Source organism: Zeugodacus cucurbitae, chromosome 3, assembly GCF_028554725.1.
Source record: "Zeugodacus cucurbitae isolate PBARC_wt_2022May chromosome 3, idZeuCucr1.2, whole genome shotgun sequence".
NCBI classification, from domain to species: Eukaryota; Metazoa; Arthropoda; class Insecta; order Diptera; family Tephritidae; genus Zeugodacus; species Zeugodacus cucurbitae.
In genome coordinates this window covers 8,922,848-8,936,446 of record NC_071668.1, presented here as the reverse complement: position 1 = coordinate 8,936,446, position 13,599 = coordinate 8,922,848, and the positions used below count along the sequence as shown (strand labels likewise).

The 13,599-nt window shown below is 38.2% G+C and overlaps 1 non-coding gene across 1 annotated transcript; it reads left to right on the top strand.

The window, feature by feature from the left end:
* The first annotated feature begins 4,646 nt into the window (after positions 1-4,646).
* Trnay-gua (transfer RNA tyrosine (anticodon GUA)) lies at positions 4,647-4,761 on the top strand. The gene is made up of 2 exons: positions 4,647-4,683; positions 4,726-4,761. It is a non-coding gene; the product is annotated as a tRNA-Tyr (tRNA).
* The last annotated feature ends 8,838 nt before the right edge of the window (positions 4,762-13,599 follow it).

Below are 13,599 nucleotides of genomic sequence, written 5' to 3'. Positions count from 1 at the left end.
GGAAGTACTGTTGGTATTTGCAAGCGATTTTCGACAGTTTAATTGGAGTGGAATAATAATAAGAATAAGAAGCTGCATAAATATGCTGAAACAGATTGTTGTATTGAGTTAAGAGATCCTTTTTGTGCGAAGAATTATATGCTCCCGAATTTCGCAACTAGAATTAGGATTCTTAAACGGTAGCAATAGCTTTAAAGCTACAGTTGTGAGATTTTAGACTAAAAATAGTTCAAAACACTTATAACTAGATAAGAATGTTGTCGGGTATTCTTCTAAAAATTTAAAGACATTTCTGATTGATAGATTAACGAGCCAGCTTCCATCGCTAGCTCTGATTTTAGTATTCTTAATTTTGTACAAAGCTTTTCTGTCTAATTGATATTATATTGATTTAAGATGTAAAATCTAGTAGTCCACAAAAAAATTTTACCATTTGGTTTGATTTAAGCTTGAATTCATATAAAAACTTCTATTTTCATGTTTCGAAAATAAATTTTTGAGTTCGAAAAATATAAAAATAAATACTTCAATTTTAATTTTCCTAAAACATATTTTTTTCGAATTCAAAATTTTTCGAAATTATATTTTCGAGTTCAAAAATTTACAAAATACAATTTACATTTAAATAAAAACATTTCAAAGTATTTTCCAAAGCTTTTTGAATGTATTTTCTCAAGTTCGAAATTCTTCGAAAATAATTTTTCGACTTCGAAATTTTACAAGTGTGTTTTTAATTCCAAATTTGGCTTTTTTATTTTTTTCGCGTTCGAAAATTTTCGAAAATAAAAATATTTCGAAGATAAAAAATTTCGAGTTCGAAAATTTGTGAAAATTTTATTTCTTATAGAAATTTATTAAAAATAAATAATAGCACAAAATAAATAACTTTGAACTTCTAATCACCAAATATTTCTTGTAAAAGCCTGTTTATACCAAAATCGAAAATATAACAATTAAGAGAAATATTTCTTGTAAAAGCCTGTTCATACCAAAATGAAAAATATAACAATTAAGAGAATTTACCAGAAAATTGAATGAAACTAACATGATAATAACTTACAACTATAACAAGACACGCACGATTTCGAAAAACATACTCTCCTACATACATACATACATTTGTGTGTTTATATGAACACGCATCCAACACTCTAAATTATCCGCAACGAATTCGTGCGCTCTGATGAGAAACAAGAATTTTCCACTAAAAGTAGACAAATATTATAAGATTTTACCAAATTGTTAGCGCCAGCAATCAAGCGTGTAAAGTAAACGCAACGAAAAAAAAAACAGAACAGAACAGCGGAAATCAACTGACAAACGGCAACAGAGTTCATTCAAACACATACATACATATACATAACAGCATCTGTGTTAGTGTGAAAATAGTTTTTGCTAAGTCGTGCTTAAATAGCGTTTAAGCAAGTGCGTATGTGCTTCAAATGAATAGCGCCATTTTGGCTAAGAACGTTAAGGCAGCTAAGTTAAGTTAAGCTGGTGTAGTTGTAGTTGTGCTGATGTTGATGCTGTGAAGATGAATTGAAAAATGATCACGCATAAAATGTGTTTAACTACCACAAACAGTGTCTGTATATATACATGACTGTAAGCATGTAAGTACACACGATTTCTTATGATATCAAGTAATTATCCCAAAGCTGTCAGTTATTTCAGTTACACAGACTCATTCCCTGGCGCTTAGCGCTGCATCTTCTACCGCACCTAAGCGCATTTAATTCACATTCTCGAAATCGCCTTGCCTTGTGTGCGTGCACCTTTTTCTCACCGAAATAAATAAATGTTTGTTAATCATTACAGTTGTTGTTGTAGTTTTTTTTTTTTTTTACTATGTGAGTTGCCTTTTTCGGGGTTTTTGATTATCCCAAAATGGACCCACATCTAACTTTGGCGGTAATTGTTGCTGCATGCTGTACAGCTGTTGTTGTTGCTTTATTGCTGTTATGAACATCCTAATTGGTGTGTCAAATCAGTGTACATTTCTTAAATTCTACTTTACATGGCGCTAAGACTATACACATACATATGCACACACAAGCGAAATAAGCTGCCAGCTTACAAAAACAATAAGAAAAAAAGTAGGAAAAATCAACAGGAAAAACATGCCGCATCTGTTGTCGGCACACGACGCTTATCAGCCGTAGCGACCCTGTAGGAAATTAATGGGAAAATTTAATTTTTTAGAACAACAATAACATTTGGTGTTTCGTGGAACGGAAAAAAATTAAAAAAATATATTAAAAATATAAGAAGGATAAGAATGAAAAGAAGAGAAAGAGGAAGAAGAAGAAGAAGAGAAAATAAAATTATAAACACGGATTTTAAGAACACTTTGTGGTCTGAAGTAACCCGATATGGGCAACCGATCCATCATACGCAACTAAAATAGTCGGAACCTTGAGTAAACCATTTCCTTCACTTGGGAAACAACTTTTTCGACTTTTAAGGTACTTCATTAAGCGTCCAAGAATTATTTGAATACTTCATGTATGCTTTCAAAGAAACCGTCTTCTCCGATTTTAGAAAATATAACTTTAACAAGGAGATCAGGAAGCAAATAATACTATCCCTTGGGTTCTGAGTCCAAGACTTTAGATCCATATAACGTAACATCTTCTTCAAAGGAATAGAAATTCCACAAAGCCATTAATATTCCGTAAAATCATTAAATAGCGGGAAAAATAACTTTAACAAGAAGATCATGAATCCAACCAAGCTACCGCTTAAGTGTTTCGAGTCCAAGACTTTAGATTCATAGAGTTTAAAGTATTTTTCACCCAACTAGACATTCCATAAATAGATAATACTGGAATCATTCAGCAATATCAGTTTTGAGACAAGCTCATCAACTACGCAGCTTCCCGGTAGATCCATTTCTACCACATATATGTTTCGGACCCTATAATTGAGATATGGAACTAGGTAAATAATGTTTTCTGGAAGCTATATACCCAGATGAACTGAGATAGTTCCGAAAAAACTCCTAATTTAATAAAGGGTGATTTTTTAAGAGCTTGATAACTTTTTTTAAAAAAAAAACGCATAAAATTTTTCTTTATTTGAAACGTTAGATTGGTTCATGACATTTACTTTTTGAAGATAATTTCATTTAAATGTTGACCGCGGCTGCGTCTTAGGTGGTCCATTCGGAAAGTCCAATTTTGGGCAACTTTTTCGAGCATTTCGGCCGGAATAGCCCGAATTTCTTCGGAAATGTTGTCTTCCAAAGCTGGAATAGTTGCTGGCTTATTTCTGTAGACTTTAGACTTGACGTAGCCCCACAAAAAATAGTCTAAAGGCGTTAAATCGCATGATCTTGGTGGCCAACTTACGGGTCCATTTCTTGAGATGAATTGTTCTCCGAAGTTTTCCCTCAAAATGGCCATAGAATCGCGAGCTGTGTGGCATGTAGCGCCATCTTGTTGAAACCACATGTCAACCAAGTTCAGTTCTTCCATTTTTGGCAACAAAAAGTTTGTTAGCATCGAACGATAGCGATCGCCATTCACCGTAACGTTGCGTCCAACAGCATCTTTGAAAAAATACGGTCCAATGATTCCACCAGCGTACAAACCACACCAAACAGTGCATTTTTCGGGATGCATGGGCAGTTCTTGAACGGCTTCTGGTTGCTCTTCACCCCAAATGCGGCAATTTTGCTTATTTACGTAGCCATTCAACGAGAAATGAGCCTCATCGCTGAACAAAATTTGTCGATAAAAAAGCGGATTTTCTGCCAACTTTTCTAGGGCCCATTCACTGAAAATTCGACGTTAGCTCGTTAGTAAGTCTATTCATGATGAAATGTCAAAGCATACTGAGCATCTTTCTCTTTGACACCATGTCTGAAATCCCACGTGATCTGTCAAATACTAATGCATGAAAATCCTAACCTCAAAAAAATCACCCGTTACTTGCAGTGATTTAGAGGACGCTATAGGCCAAATTTAGATATATGATATAAAAAAATATCACTTTCACATTCCTACCGACTCCTTTCAAAATTATTTTCGTTGGAAGCGCCTTAATTCATATACCTTAATTCATATATTTTTTTTACATAGGAATATACAAATATTTTTTTTTTTCATGTAGGTACATAAGAACATATGCAACGGCATGTCAATGTTGGCGGTCTCATGCCTCCATGCGCCCACCGCTGTGCCTAGGATCCTTTCTCACAAGCCATCGCTCACTTAACTGCTGCGCTTATCTCGATGCACATTACTCGTAATTTTGTTGTTGTTGCTTTACTTAAGCGGCCGCAGCCGCAACCGGTACATTACTATGTGCTATGCCGTGCTAATTGTCTTTATGAATTTATTTCGTCTTATATGCTCGCATAGGTGTTTTATGTATGCGAGTGTATGTATGTTGGTGTATTTGTTGTTTGTATAGTAGTGGCGCTAACAAAGTCGATGCCGCACAATGCTAACATTTTCACTGATAAGACGCGCTTGTATCGTGTACCTTTGTTTCTTCAAATTTGCTATTGGCCCGCCAGCAGCGTGTACGCTTTGCTTTATGTCTTATACACCTCTACATTCATGCATTTGTATTCAAAAGTGAATTGATTTGAGTCGAAATGGCATTCATAGCATTCGTTATTTTCGTTTTGAAGTGCATCGCCTTCGATAGCTCAGTTGGTAGAGCGGTGGACTGTAGTTGAATGAGGCTTGCGAGCGATTGCAATGCAAGCGAGTAGATATCCATAGGTCGCTGGTTCAAATCCGGCTCGAAGGAATGAAAACGTGTGTTTTTTAATATTTTATAATTTTTTTATACTATTTTTCCTATATTTTCTTCAAAACCTACATAGAAACATATTACATATCGGTGGGAATATCAAATGGCCTGTACTCTTTATTCGCCCGCTAATTTGATTTATGGGTCTGAAATGAACCCTGATTTGTATACAAACACACATAGTGAGCTCGGAAGATTCTTCAAAATTATTTGAACGGTGTCTTCTACCACAACAACAACAACAAAAAATCTGCTATAACGCATTTTAAGATCTCTTTTCATATATTTTTATTTTTACAAATTCTTCGCTAAAGTGACATCATCAAAATAGTTAATTCTGTAATAAAGGCTTCACAAGTTCTTAGGAGGTCTATTTAGATATTAGTCATCCAAATGCTAGGACCACATGTATATTTATGACCATACACCCTGCTTCAATAACTGGTTTACCAGGACCTCTAGAGGTTTAAAACAGTAAGTAACCCAACTGAAAAGTATAACTTTTAGCTCATTCAGATAATTAATCAAAGTTGATATTTAGGTATTATTAGGGATATTATCGAAATCCTTTTTCTACTAATGGCGGATTTATTTCTGAAGTTCAACATGCATATCTTGGGAGTAATCATTATAAAAGAGTTCCCTCACTTATTTCGGCTCCAGCCAACGATGAAGCATAGTACAAACCATGACCGATAGATAGCTTAATACACTTGAGTCTTTCCAAGAGGGTAGTAAGTTACTTAGAACCGAGAAAAACTTCATAGATCAGATACTGAATATAGGAACGAACTTAAATTATTCATAAACTTCGGTATATAAAACATATGTGAAACAGATTCAGAAGATCCAATCCACAAAATTTAAATACTTCTCTTGGGCGGACAAAAATCGCTTGACGGTGAGTGTGTGGTGAGAGTGTCCGCCTAAGTGAGGGTCATTTGTTATAAAAATTTAACTTGGTGCATGAAAAAATTTCCGCACCGTCAAATAGAGGTGTCCGTTAAGAGAGGCTTCTATGTATATATTTCATATATCCTATCTTTCAAAAAAAAAAAAAATATCACAGAAGAAACACTTAATTTTCCATACAATTAATATGTGCTCTTAAAACCGAGCCGGAAGTCTATTACAGACACACTCAGCAACAAATAGGTGTCTCAAGAAAATCAAGTAAACAACTTTACGCATTTTGTAATGTCATCTCCGCTTATAGCAGGCCAGCGAATGAGACGCAACAAAGTATTAAAGCGTCTACCACGGACTGGATGACTCATGGCTTTGTCACGTGGGTCAACAAGTCACAAGTAAGTAAAATAGATTTACTGACAATTTGCTATGCTTATACGAAATTAGACAATAAAATGATGCACTAATTGATGGCGATGCATATCAACGGCAACAACAACAAGAAAAACAACAAAAAACAAAAATAATAATAATCACAAGCAACTAAATAACGTCATCACTCTACTGGGTTAGAGTCCAATAATATGTTAAGCTGCTGCCGCGCTAGAGTGACGCAATACTTAACGGAGGGTTATAGGTTGGCGGTGGCGCTAAAGTGCTCACTGGAAGTGGCTAATCGCCAGGCAGCAGCTGAATGATAAGGGCCAAATAGCGTTGCTTAGACCGCACAGGAAATCCATTTCAAAAATGTGACGCTTAGGCCGAAAAGCCAGAGATTTCTTTATTACTAACTTTTTGACCTTACAGCCGAAGCATACCAAACACAACAACAACAAAAAAATACCACCGAAAGAAATATTGCTGAAACAGGAAACACAAAATAATTGAAAGCAATCAGATGAGTCAGTGGAGTGGTGAAGGCCACGACACCAGCCAGCAGCGACTGAAACACAAATCAACGAAGAAAACAACAACAACAACAAGAGCTGAAAAGAAATAAAATATTTCATGAACAAAAAACTGTTTATTGAACGCACCGCATTAAATATAATACTTACAGCTACATCGAAAACAAGAACAACAGCAAGCAGCTTCGTGGCCGGCCGGCTGACCAGTCCAAATCCGGCTGCGCCGTATGCGTGAGTGACATTCACATTGATAAGAGCAACACGTTTCGCTTCAGCGCATGCACGAAAAAGATGCCACTCGCTGTGTGATAAGCAGCAAAACAACAAAAAAAATAATATTATTAAAAAAACACAGAAATAAAGGTGAACTCGCACACACACACACAGAGACACTGGGGGCCCATAAAGCCACACACACTCCACATTCGCTTGGAACTCACACATCGGCCAAATAGTGTTTTTACGAGCGCATCACAGCACACACATCACAGTTTTCGGCATTTTCGTTTAATCTAGCGTTTTGATTTTGGCAATCATTTGCCACCGCTGTGAATTCTCGAAATAGCCGCCTAGTTTTGGCAACTGATAAGACAGTCACAGTTCAAATACAATTAAATAGTTATTCTGGATCAATGGCTTATCAGCGCGCTGTCAGTTTTTTCTCATCTCCACTAATTGAACCTCAATCTCCGGGTGTATGGCAGCTGCGTACTGGAATCTTTTAGTGCTAAAAGCGGATTAAAATGGCACTGCGTGTGGTATTAACGACTTTCTTAGATACATATAACGGAATATAGATAAGATCGTTTCAATGAATCCGGCTCGGTTCACCAGTCAGTGTTAGTCAGTTCCATTCCAGTTACTTTTTATTTTTCCAACTCAAAAGTGCCGCTCTGCTGATCTTCAACGGTGTTGAGTGGCTTCTTCTTCTTGACTGGCGTAGACACCGCTTACGCGGTTATAGCCGAGTCCAAAACAGCGCGCCACGTATCCCTCCTGTGTTGAGTGGCTGCTTCCCGAAAAAATAGTTTGGACCCTTTCAAAATAGGATAGAAAGTGAGTTCAAGCCAGCCTGAACTATAACCACTGTTCGTAGTTGTTGTTGTGGATGAGGACCGAACTGTCGTAGGAACAGAATTCCGTTGGAGATGTTTTACTGGTTAACGTTTTCAAGATCCAAGTCGATCCACTTTTTCGCCCAACATCAAAAAGTGATCACCGCCTCAAGCATGATCATGCTGTAACTCAGATCCCTCCGACTTTTCCAAAAGTCCGAGTCCATTCCGGTTGCGTAGATCCGACTGCCGTGGGAACGGAATTCCGGTCGAGAGGGGTAACATCAAAAAGTGTTCACCGCCTCAAGCATGATCATGCTGTAACTCAGATGCATCCGACTTTTCCACTTCATCTCATCACAAACCTCATCCTCTCTATTAGGAAATATACGGCTCACTTCTAGTTGTTGTTGTAACGACTGAAAACATTTTCCGAAAAATTTTGAGGAACAGTGCCTGATTTTGGCCGGGCCGGGTCCGAGTGCATAGCGGTTACGTAAATCGGACTGTCCTGGGAACAGAACCCCGTTCAAGAATGTGTACTGGTTACAGTTTCCAAGATCCAATACGATCAAAGTTACTGTCCAACATCTTCACGATTAGGACACTTCTTAGGAACTGGACGAATGGGTACAAAACTCCGACTGTCATTTATCCAAGGCTACACGAAGTAAGTTTCGTCAGTCTGCGAGTAGGAAGAACTTCATATGAAGACAAAGAATCTTTCCTGATAACACATAATTCAATCGGCAATCCGAGCTAGACAATAAAAGTATGTTCACCGGAGTCCAGTAGGACGCAGACGTCGACATTCTGCGGGATTGAAGATAAAGCAGGCCCTCAAGACCTTGCTAGTTATTACATAAATAATTATTCCAAAGAATCTTTGCAGTATGTGGGCTCAGAAGGTCTGAACTTCTGAGTTTTACCAACCCCTTACCCGGTAGTAGCCCCTCTTCTTATTCTCTTTAGTAACAGAAATGACAATTTCCGATTATGAATATAGAAATGCAATAAGTAGCTGAGAACAAAACATTTGCTATAATATTTTATGGCAAACTAAAAATATCTCTGGGAATGGCCTTGAGGTGCATAGTTAGAATGAACAGTAAGCGATGTTTAGTGTAATCAGATGCAATGAAACAACCATATAAAAGTAATAAAACCAATGTCTACCAGATTAAAACACCATTTACTAGTAACAAATTCTAAAAACAAATGCACAGGGCAATGAAAATGTAATTATGGCTTGTTTAGCCATAAAAATTTCTCACATTAAACGAGGCCACCTTACGACGCGAAAAATGCTAACGAGACACAATAAAATCGCTAAAATTCGCGATTACAGCAATTTAATTGCGTTTAAAGTTAGCCAACTGCCAACTACATGTTGCAAGTATCTACAAATAATTAGGCGAAGGCGTCTCGCGCGGCATTCTTCGCATTCTCCGAATGCGCGCCAATTAAGCGATATGAATATATTAATTACAAATGAAGATAGTAGTGGCTTAAAAGCAGTGCGCATGCGCAGTGCGGAATTCCGAAGACCACAGGAATTTGCATTCCACACACATTTGTAATGCCATAAAAATAGCGCCGATGCATGGATGCGTAAATGATTGGCGCGCGGGTGAGCTGATGTTCATATACGACAAAGTATTTGTAACTGACAATTTGTTATAGTTGTTGGTGTTGTTGTTACCAAAGTCGGCATTTGTTTGCAATCGAAGATGGGTGGGTTTGAATTCCAACGTGTCATAGTCGCATATGAGAGTGAATCACTCGTGAATTGCTTTATACACGAGTATAAAGAAAATAGCAACAACGCTTGGTAGATAGACTTTTCCCATAATTAGTTTGTCATAGCAAGATTTTCAGTTTCTGAAGACATATATACCCTTAGTAGAACTGAAAATAACCAAAGCTTTCTTAAATTAAAATTTCTTATTCCTTCTACTTTTACTAGTTAACAGGTTGTATTTGGAGCTAGAGACTCCATATCTAATCGAACGACAGAACACAGTCAACCAGGGTAGTCCTTGATTTTTCATTTCGGTTTCATAAAGCTCACTCTAGAACACATCGTTCCACATTAAGATACATTCGCAGCTACCAACGTTACAAAGATCATAAAACTTTCCTAGAATATTTCCCTGGAACTCTCTGTAGAGCTTCGTTCTTCAAGACTTCCGTTTAGAGATTGAACCTCAACTGTTATTTTCTGATGTTTGTATTATCTTTCCAACATTGGGTTCAAGTAATCGCACGACAAGGAATCTCACAGCTTAAGACTATGCCATTGTTTAGTATGGAACGGCTCGGAAAGGACCATCTCAACATTGACTAGTCTAGATCTTCTAGTTTCTTTCATGCATTTTACAAAATTTTCTTTCAGAGATGATAGGATACAGTGATAAAATCGCTCTTCTTACGGGTTGAACAGATTACACTTAAGTTCCCATCGCGAGGCAAACTGTCATGGCAAAAGGGCCGATGAGGACACACTTCATGAATTGGATATATACCCATTCTTAAACTATCGGATTCATGCTATTAGAATGGACATAGATATTCATACGGCAAAGGACTGTCAACTCGTAAACTAGAACTTATTGGGGACTGTTTTTAACAAAAGAAGAAAGGGTTGGTAGCCATTTCTGAATAGTTCCGCTGGTAATCCGAGAGAATCTGTAGGTTGTTTCTTCCTTTTCTTTGCAGTTCTCTGAGTTACCTGGTCGCATATAGGAACTGCCGTACTCAGTTCGTCATCTTGGAGTTCGGATTCATCCTTCTGTTAGAACATTTACTTGATTGAGGAGACGAGCTCCCTTCCTAACCTCATCTCGCTCTGGGTGTTCATCAACAGATCTCTTATTTCATCACTCAACTACTTTGCTTATAATTTTTGTTTCCTTAAAGGTATAAAGTCAACTAGCAATGATGAAACACAAAACTACAGGAGCGGCAACAATGTTTGTTTTGTGGCATGCCACAACAAATCATAACAAGCAATAAGTTTTAATTACAACATGTCACCAAATGAGTGACATTCATCAACCAACGACAAGCAACTGCGAACGTCACACGTCAACTAGTCTTCTGTAGCATGGTTTTGGTGTTGTTATCGATGACGCTTTTACAAGCGATGGAGCGACGACGACGCCCGCGATTAAAAGTAAAAGCTAGCAAAAAGAATGTGGAGCATAAAACTAAAATATATGGAAAAATACACACATAGTATAGCATATAGACCTATATAGGTGTATGTGATTGCATCTGCATCTGCATCTGAGCACAACTACTGGGGCGCCATTTCGTTAGCACCGGTAATGAGACCTGGTGAGTGGCTATGTAGGCAAAAAGTGTTGCTTGCAACAACAACAATTCAACTCAAAGCGCCACTGCCCCACCATTCGACACTGCAACACTTCTTCATCGTTGCGCCACAAATAGGCTCAGGCTGAGCAGCGTCGCTGTGTCTGCGGAATTTTTATGCAAATACGCGTGCCCATGCGCTGTAACATTTCAAGCATGTTGTTGGCAAGTTATTGTTGTTGCTATTTTTTTGTTGAAGTACACGTACTGAGTCTACGCTACGCATGTGCCACCGAGTTGTGGCAGCGACTTTAATTTATTATATTAAGTGCTGGCAAATGTTGCAAATGTAAATGCTGCGGCGCTGTTGTCCGGCTGCAGCCAAGATGAACATAATGATGAGTGAGGTGGCTGTGTGTGAGTGTGTGTTTGCCTTCAGTTAGCTGCATATATCTTATTAAAGCGCAACTAAATGCTCGGATTAGGCTGTTCGCTTGACTTGCCACTGGCAGTTGTTGCAACAAGGAGTGGCAAAATGTCATACGACACAATTGTACACACACACACATACATATGTATATATACATAAATGATCGGAGTATTATATATATTTTAAGGATTACTACTGTATAAGCGTAGTTTCATATAAGTTGTGCAATTAAAACGATACTCGCTTAAAGTTGACAGCCAGCGAGTTTGTCTTACAAGCTTAAATTTCATTAGTTGAATGAAGTCGTATTGCCGTTACGCGAATTGAATTATTTTTAAATATGCGCTTTCACCGCTTATACTAGTGTCTATCAATGCAAATGCAAATATTTTTATTGACACGCAAATTTAATAAATTTAAAGTATTTCCCAATATTCGCGCTGAAAACACGGCACAAACTACCTAAACAAGGTGCACACCCAATATTATATGTTTTGAATGAGGAAAAGATTTCGACAAAATAAAGTAAATATTTAGAGCCACACCCGAAACAAGAAATGTCACGCCACTATAATTGAATTTATGTATTGAATCTAGTGAGGACCGGCGAGAGGTTTTTATTGCCTTTTATCTGCAAGTCTAGAGTAATTTTCGGATCTAGGTGAGATCTAGTCGATTTGCTGTGAATACCTATTTCTAGCTATCTACGTCCATTGTTTCGAATATATGCTGAAATCTCAATAGTCCCGAAGTGATACAGAAAAGTTTTCGAGGCAAAGGCTTCACGATACGATGAAGCAAGCACGAGAGTGTTAAGAGAGCGTTCGGTTTCTAATATGCATGGGACGATAGATGGCGGAGAACGGTAAGGTGAACTTCAATGACAAGCAACTCAATGTCAAGAAACTCGACGATCCCCTTTCACTTCGGTTTGCGAACTGAGAGTAATATATATATATATATATTTGGCGTAGGAACCGCTTTAAGCGATTATAGCCGAATCCACCAGAGCGCGCCACTCATTCCTCCTTTTTGCTTTTTGGCGGTGGAAACACCAAGTGAAACCAGGTCACTTTGCAGTTAGTCTTTCCACCGGAGTGGAGGTCGTCCTCTTCCGCGGCTTCCTCCAGCGGGTACTGCATCGAATACTTTCAGAGCTGGAGTGTTTTCTTCCATCCGTACAACATGACCTAGCCAGCGTAGCCGCTGTCTTTTTATTCGCTGAACTATGTCAATGTCGTCGTATAAATCGTACAGCTCATCGTTCCATCGTCTGCGGTATTCGCCGTTGCCAATGTTCAGAGGACCATAAATCTTGCGCAAAACCTTTCTATCGAAAACCCCAAGAGTCGTCTCATCGGATGTTGTCATCGTCCACGCTTCAGCGCCATACATCAGGAGGGGAATAACGAGCGACTTATAGAGTTTGATTTTGGTTCGTCGAGAGAGGACTTTACTTTTCAATTGCCTACTCAGTCCAAAGTAGCACCTGTTGGCAAGAGTGATTCTGCGTCGGATTTCAAGGCTGACATTGTTGGTGTTGTTAATGCTGGTTCCCAGATAAACGAAATTATCTACAACTTCAAAGTTATGACTGTCAACAGTGACGTGGGAGCCAAGACGCGAGTGCGCTGACTGTTTGTTTGATGACAGGAGATATTTCGTCTTGTCCTCATTCACCACCAGACCCATACGCTTCGCTTCTTTATCTAGTCTGGAAAACGCAGAACAAACGACGCGGTTGTTGCTTCCGATGATATCAATATCCAACTTCTTCATAACATCAACGAAGACATTATATATTTTCCCATAGTTCCTAGATGGGAATGGACCTATGTTCATAAAGTCCTAATTGGACTTAAATGAGTCCGAAGTAATGGATACTAGGGAAAGTTGTGAGTTAAAACGGAAATGTGGATTTGGTATGGAATACAAGGGAATGTTACTGGGAACTGTGAAGGGAGAATAGACGTATTTTTCGATTGCAAAATATTTCGGTAGCACTGAAACAGTCATCTGTCATAGGTCAAGAAATGTTTCAATTACCTCCTAGATGAAAAAAATGTACCTTCCGGACACATTACTGGTGGAAGAACTCCCTCCTTGTACTAGGGTGCTTTTCTGCTTGCACTTCTTTCTTTGATCCCTGCAGCTGATCTAACATTGCGTTCACCGTTATATAATGAAATTATGTCAACTTTCAATGTGATACGGAGTT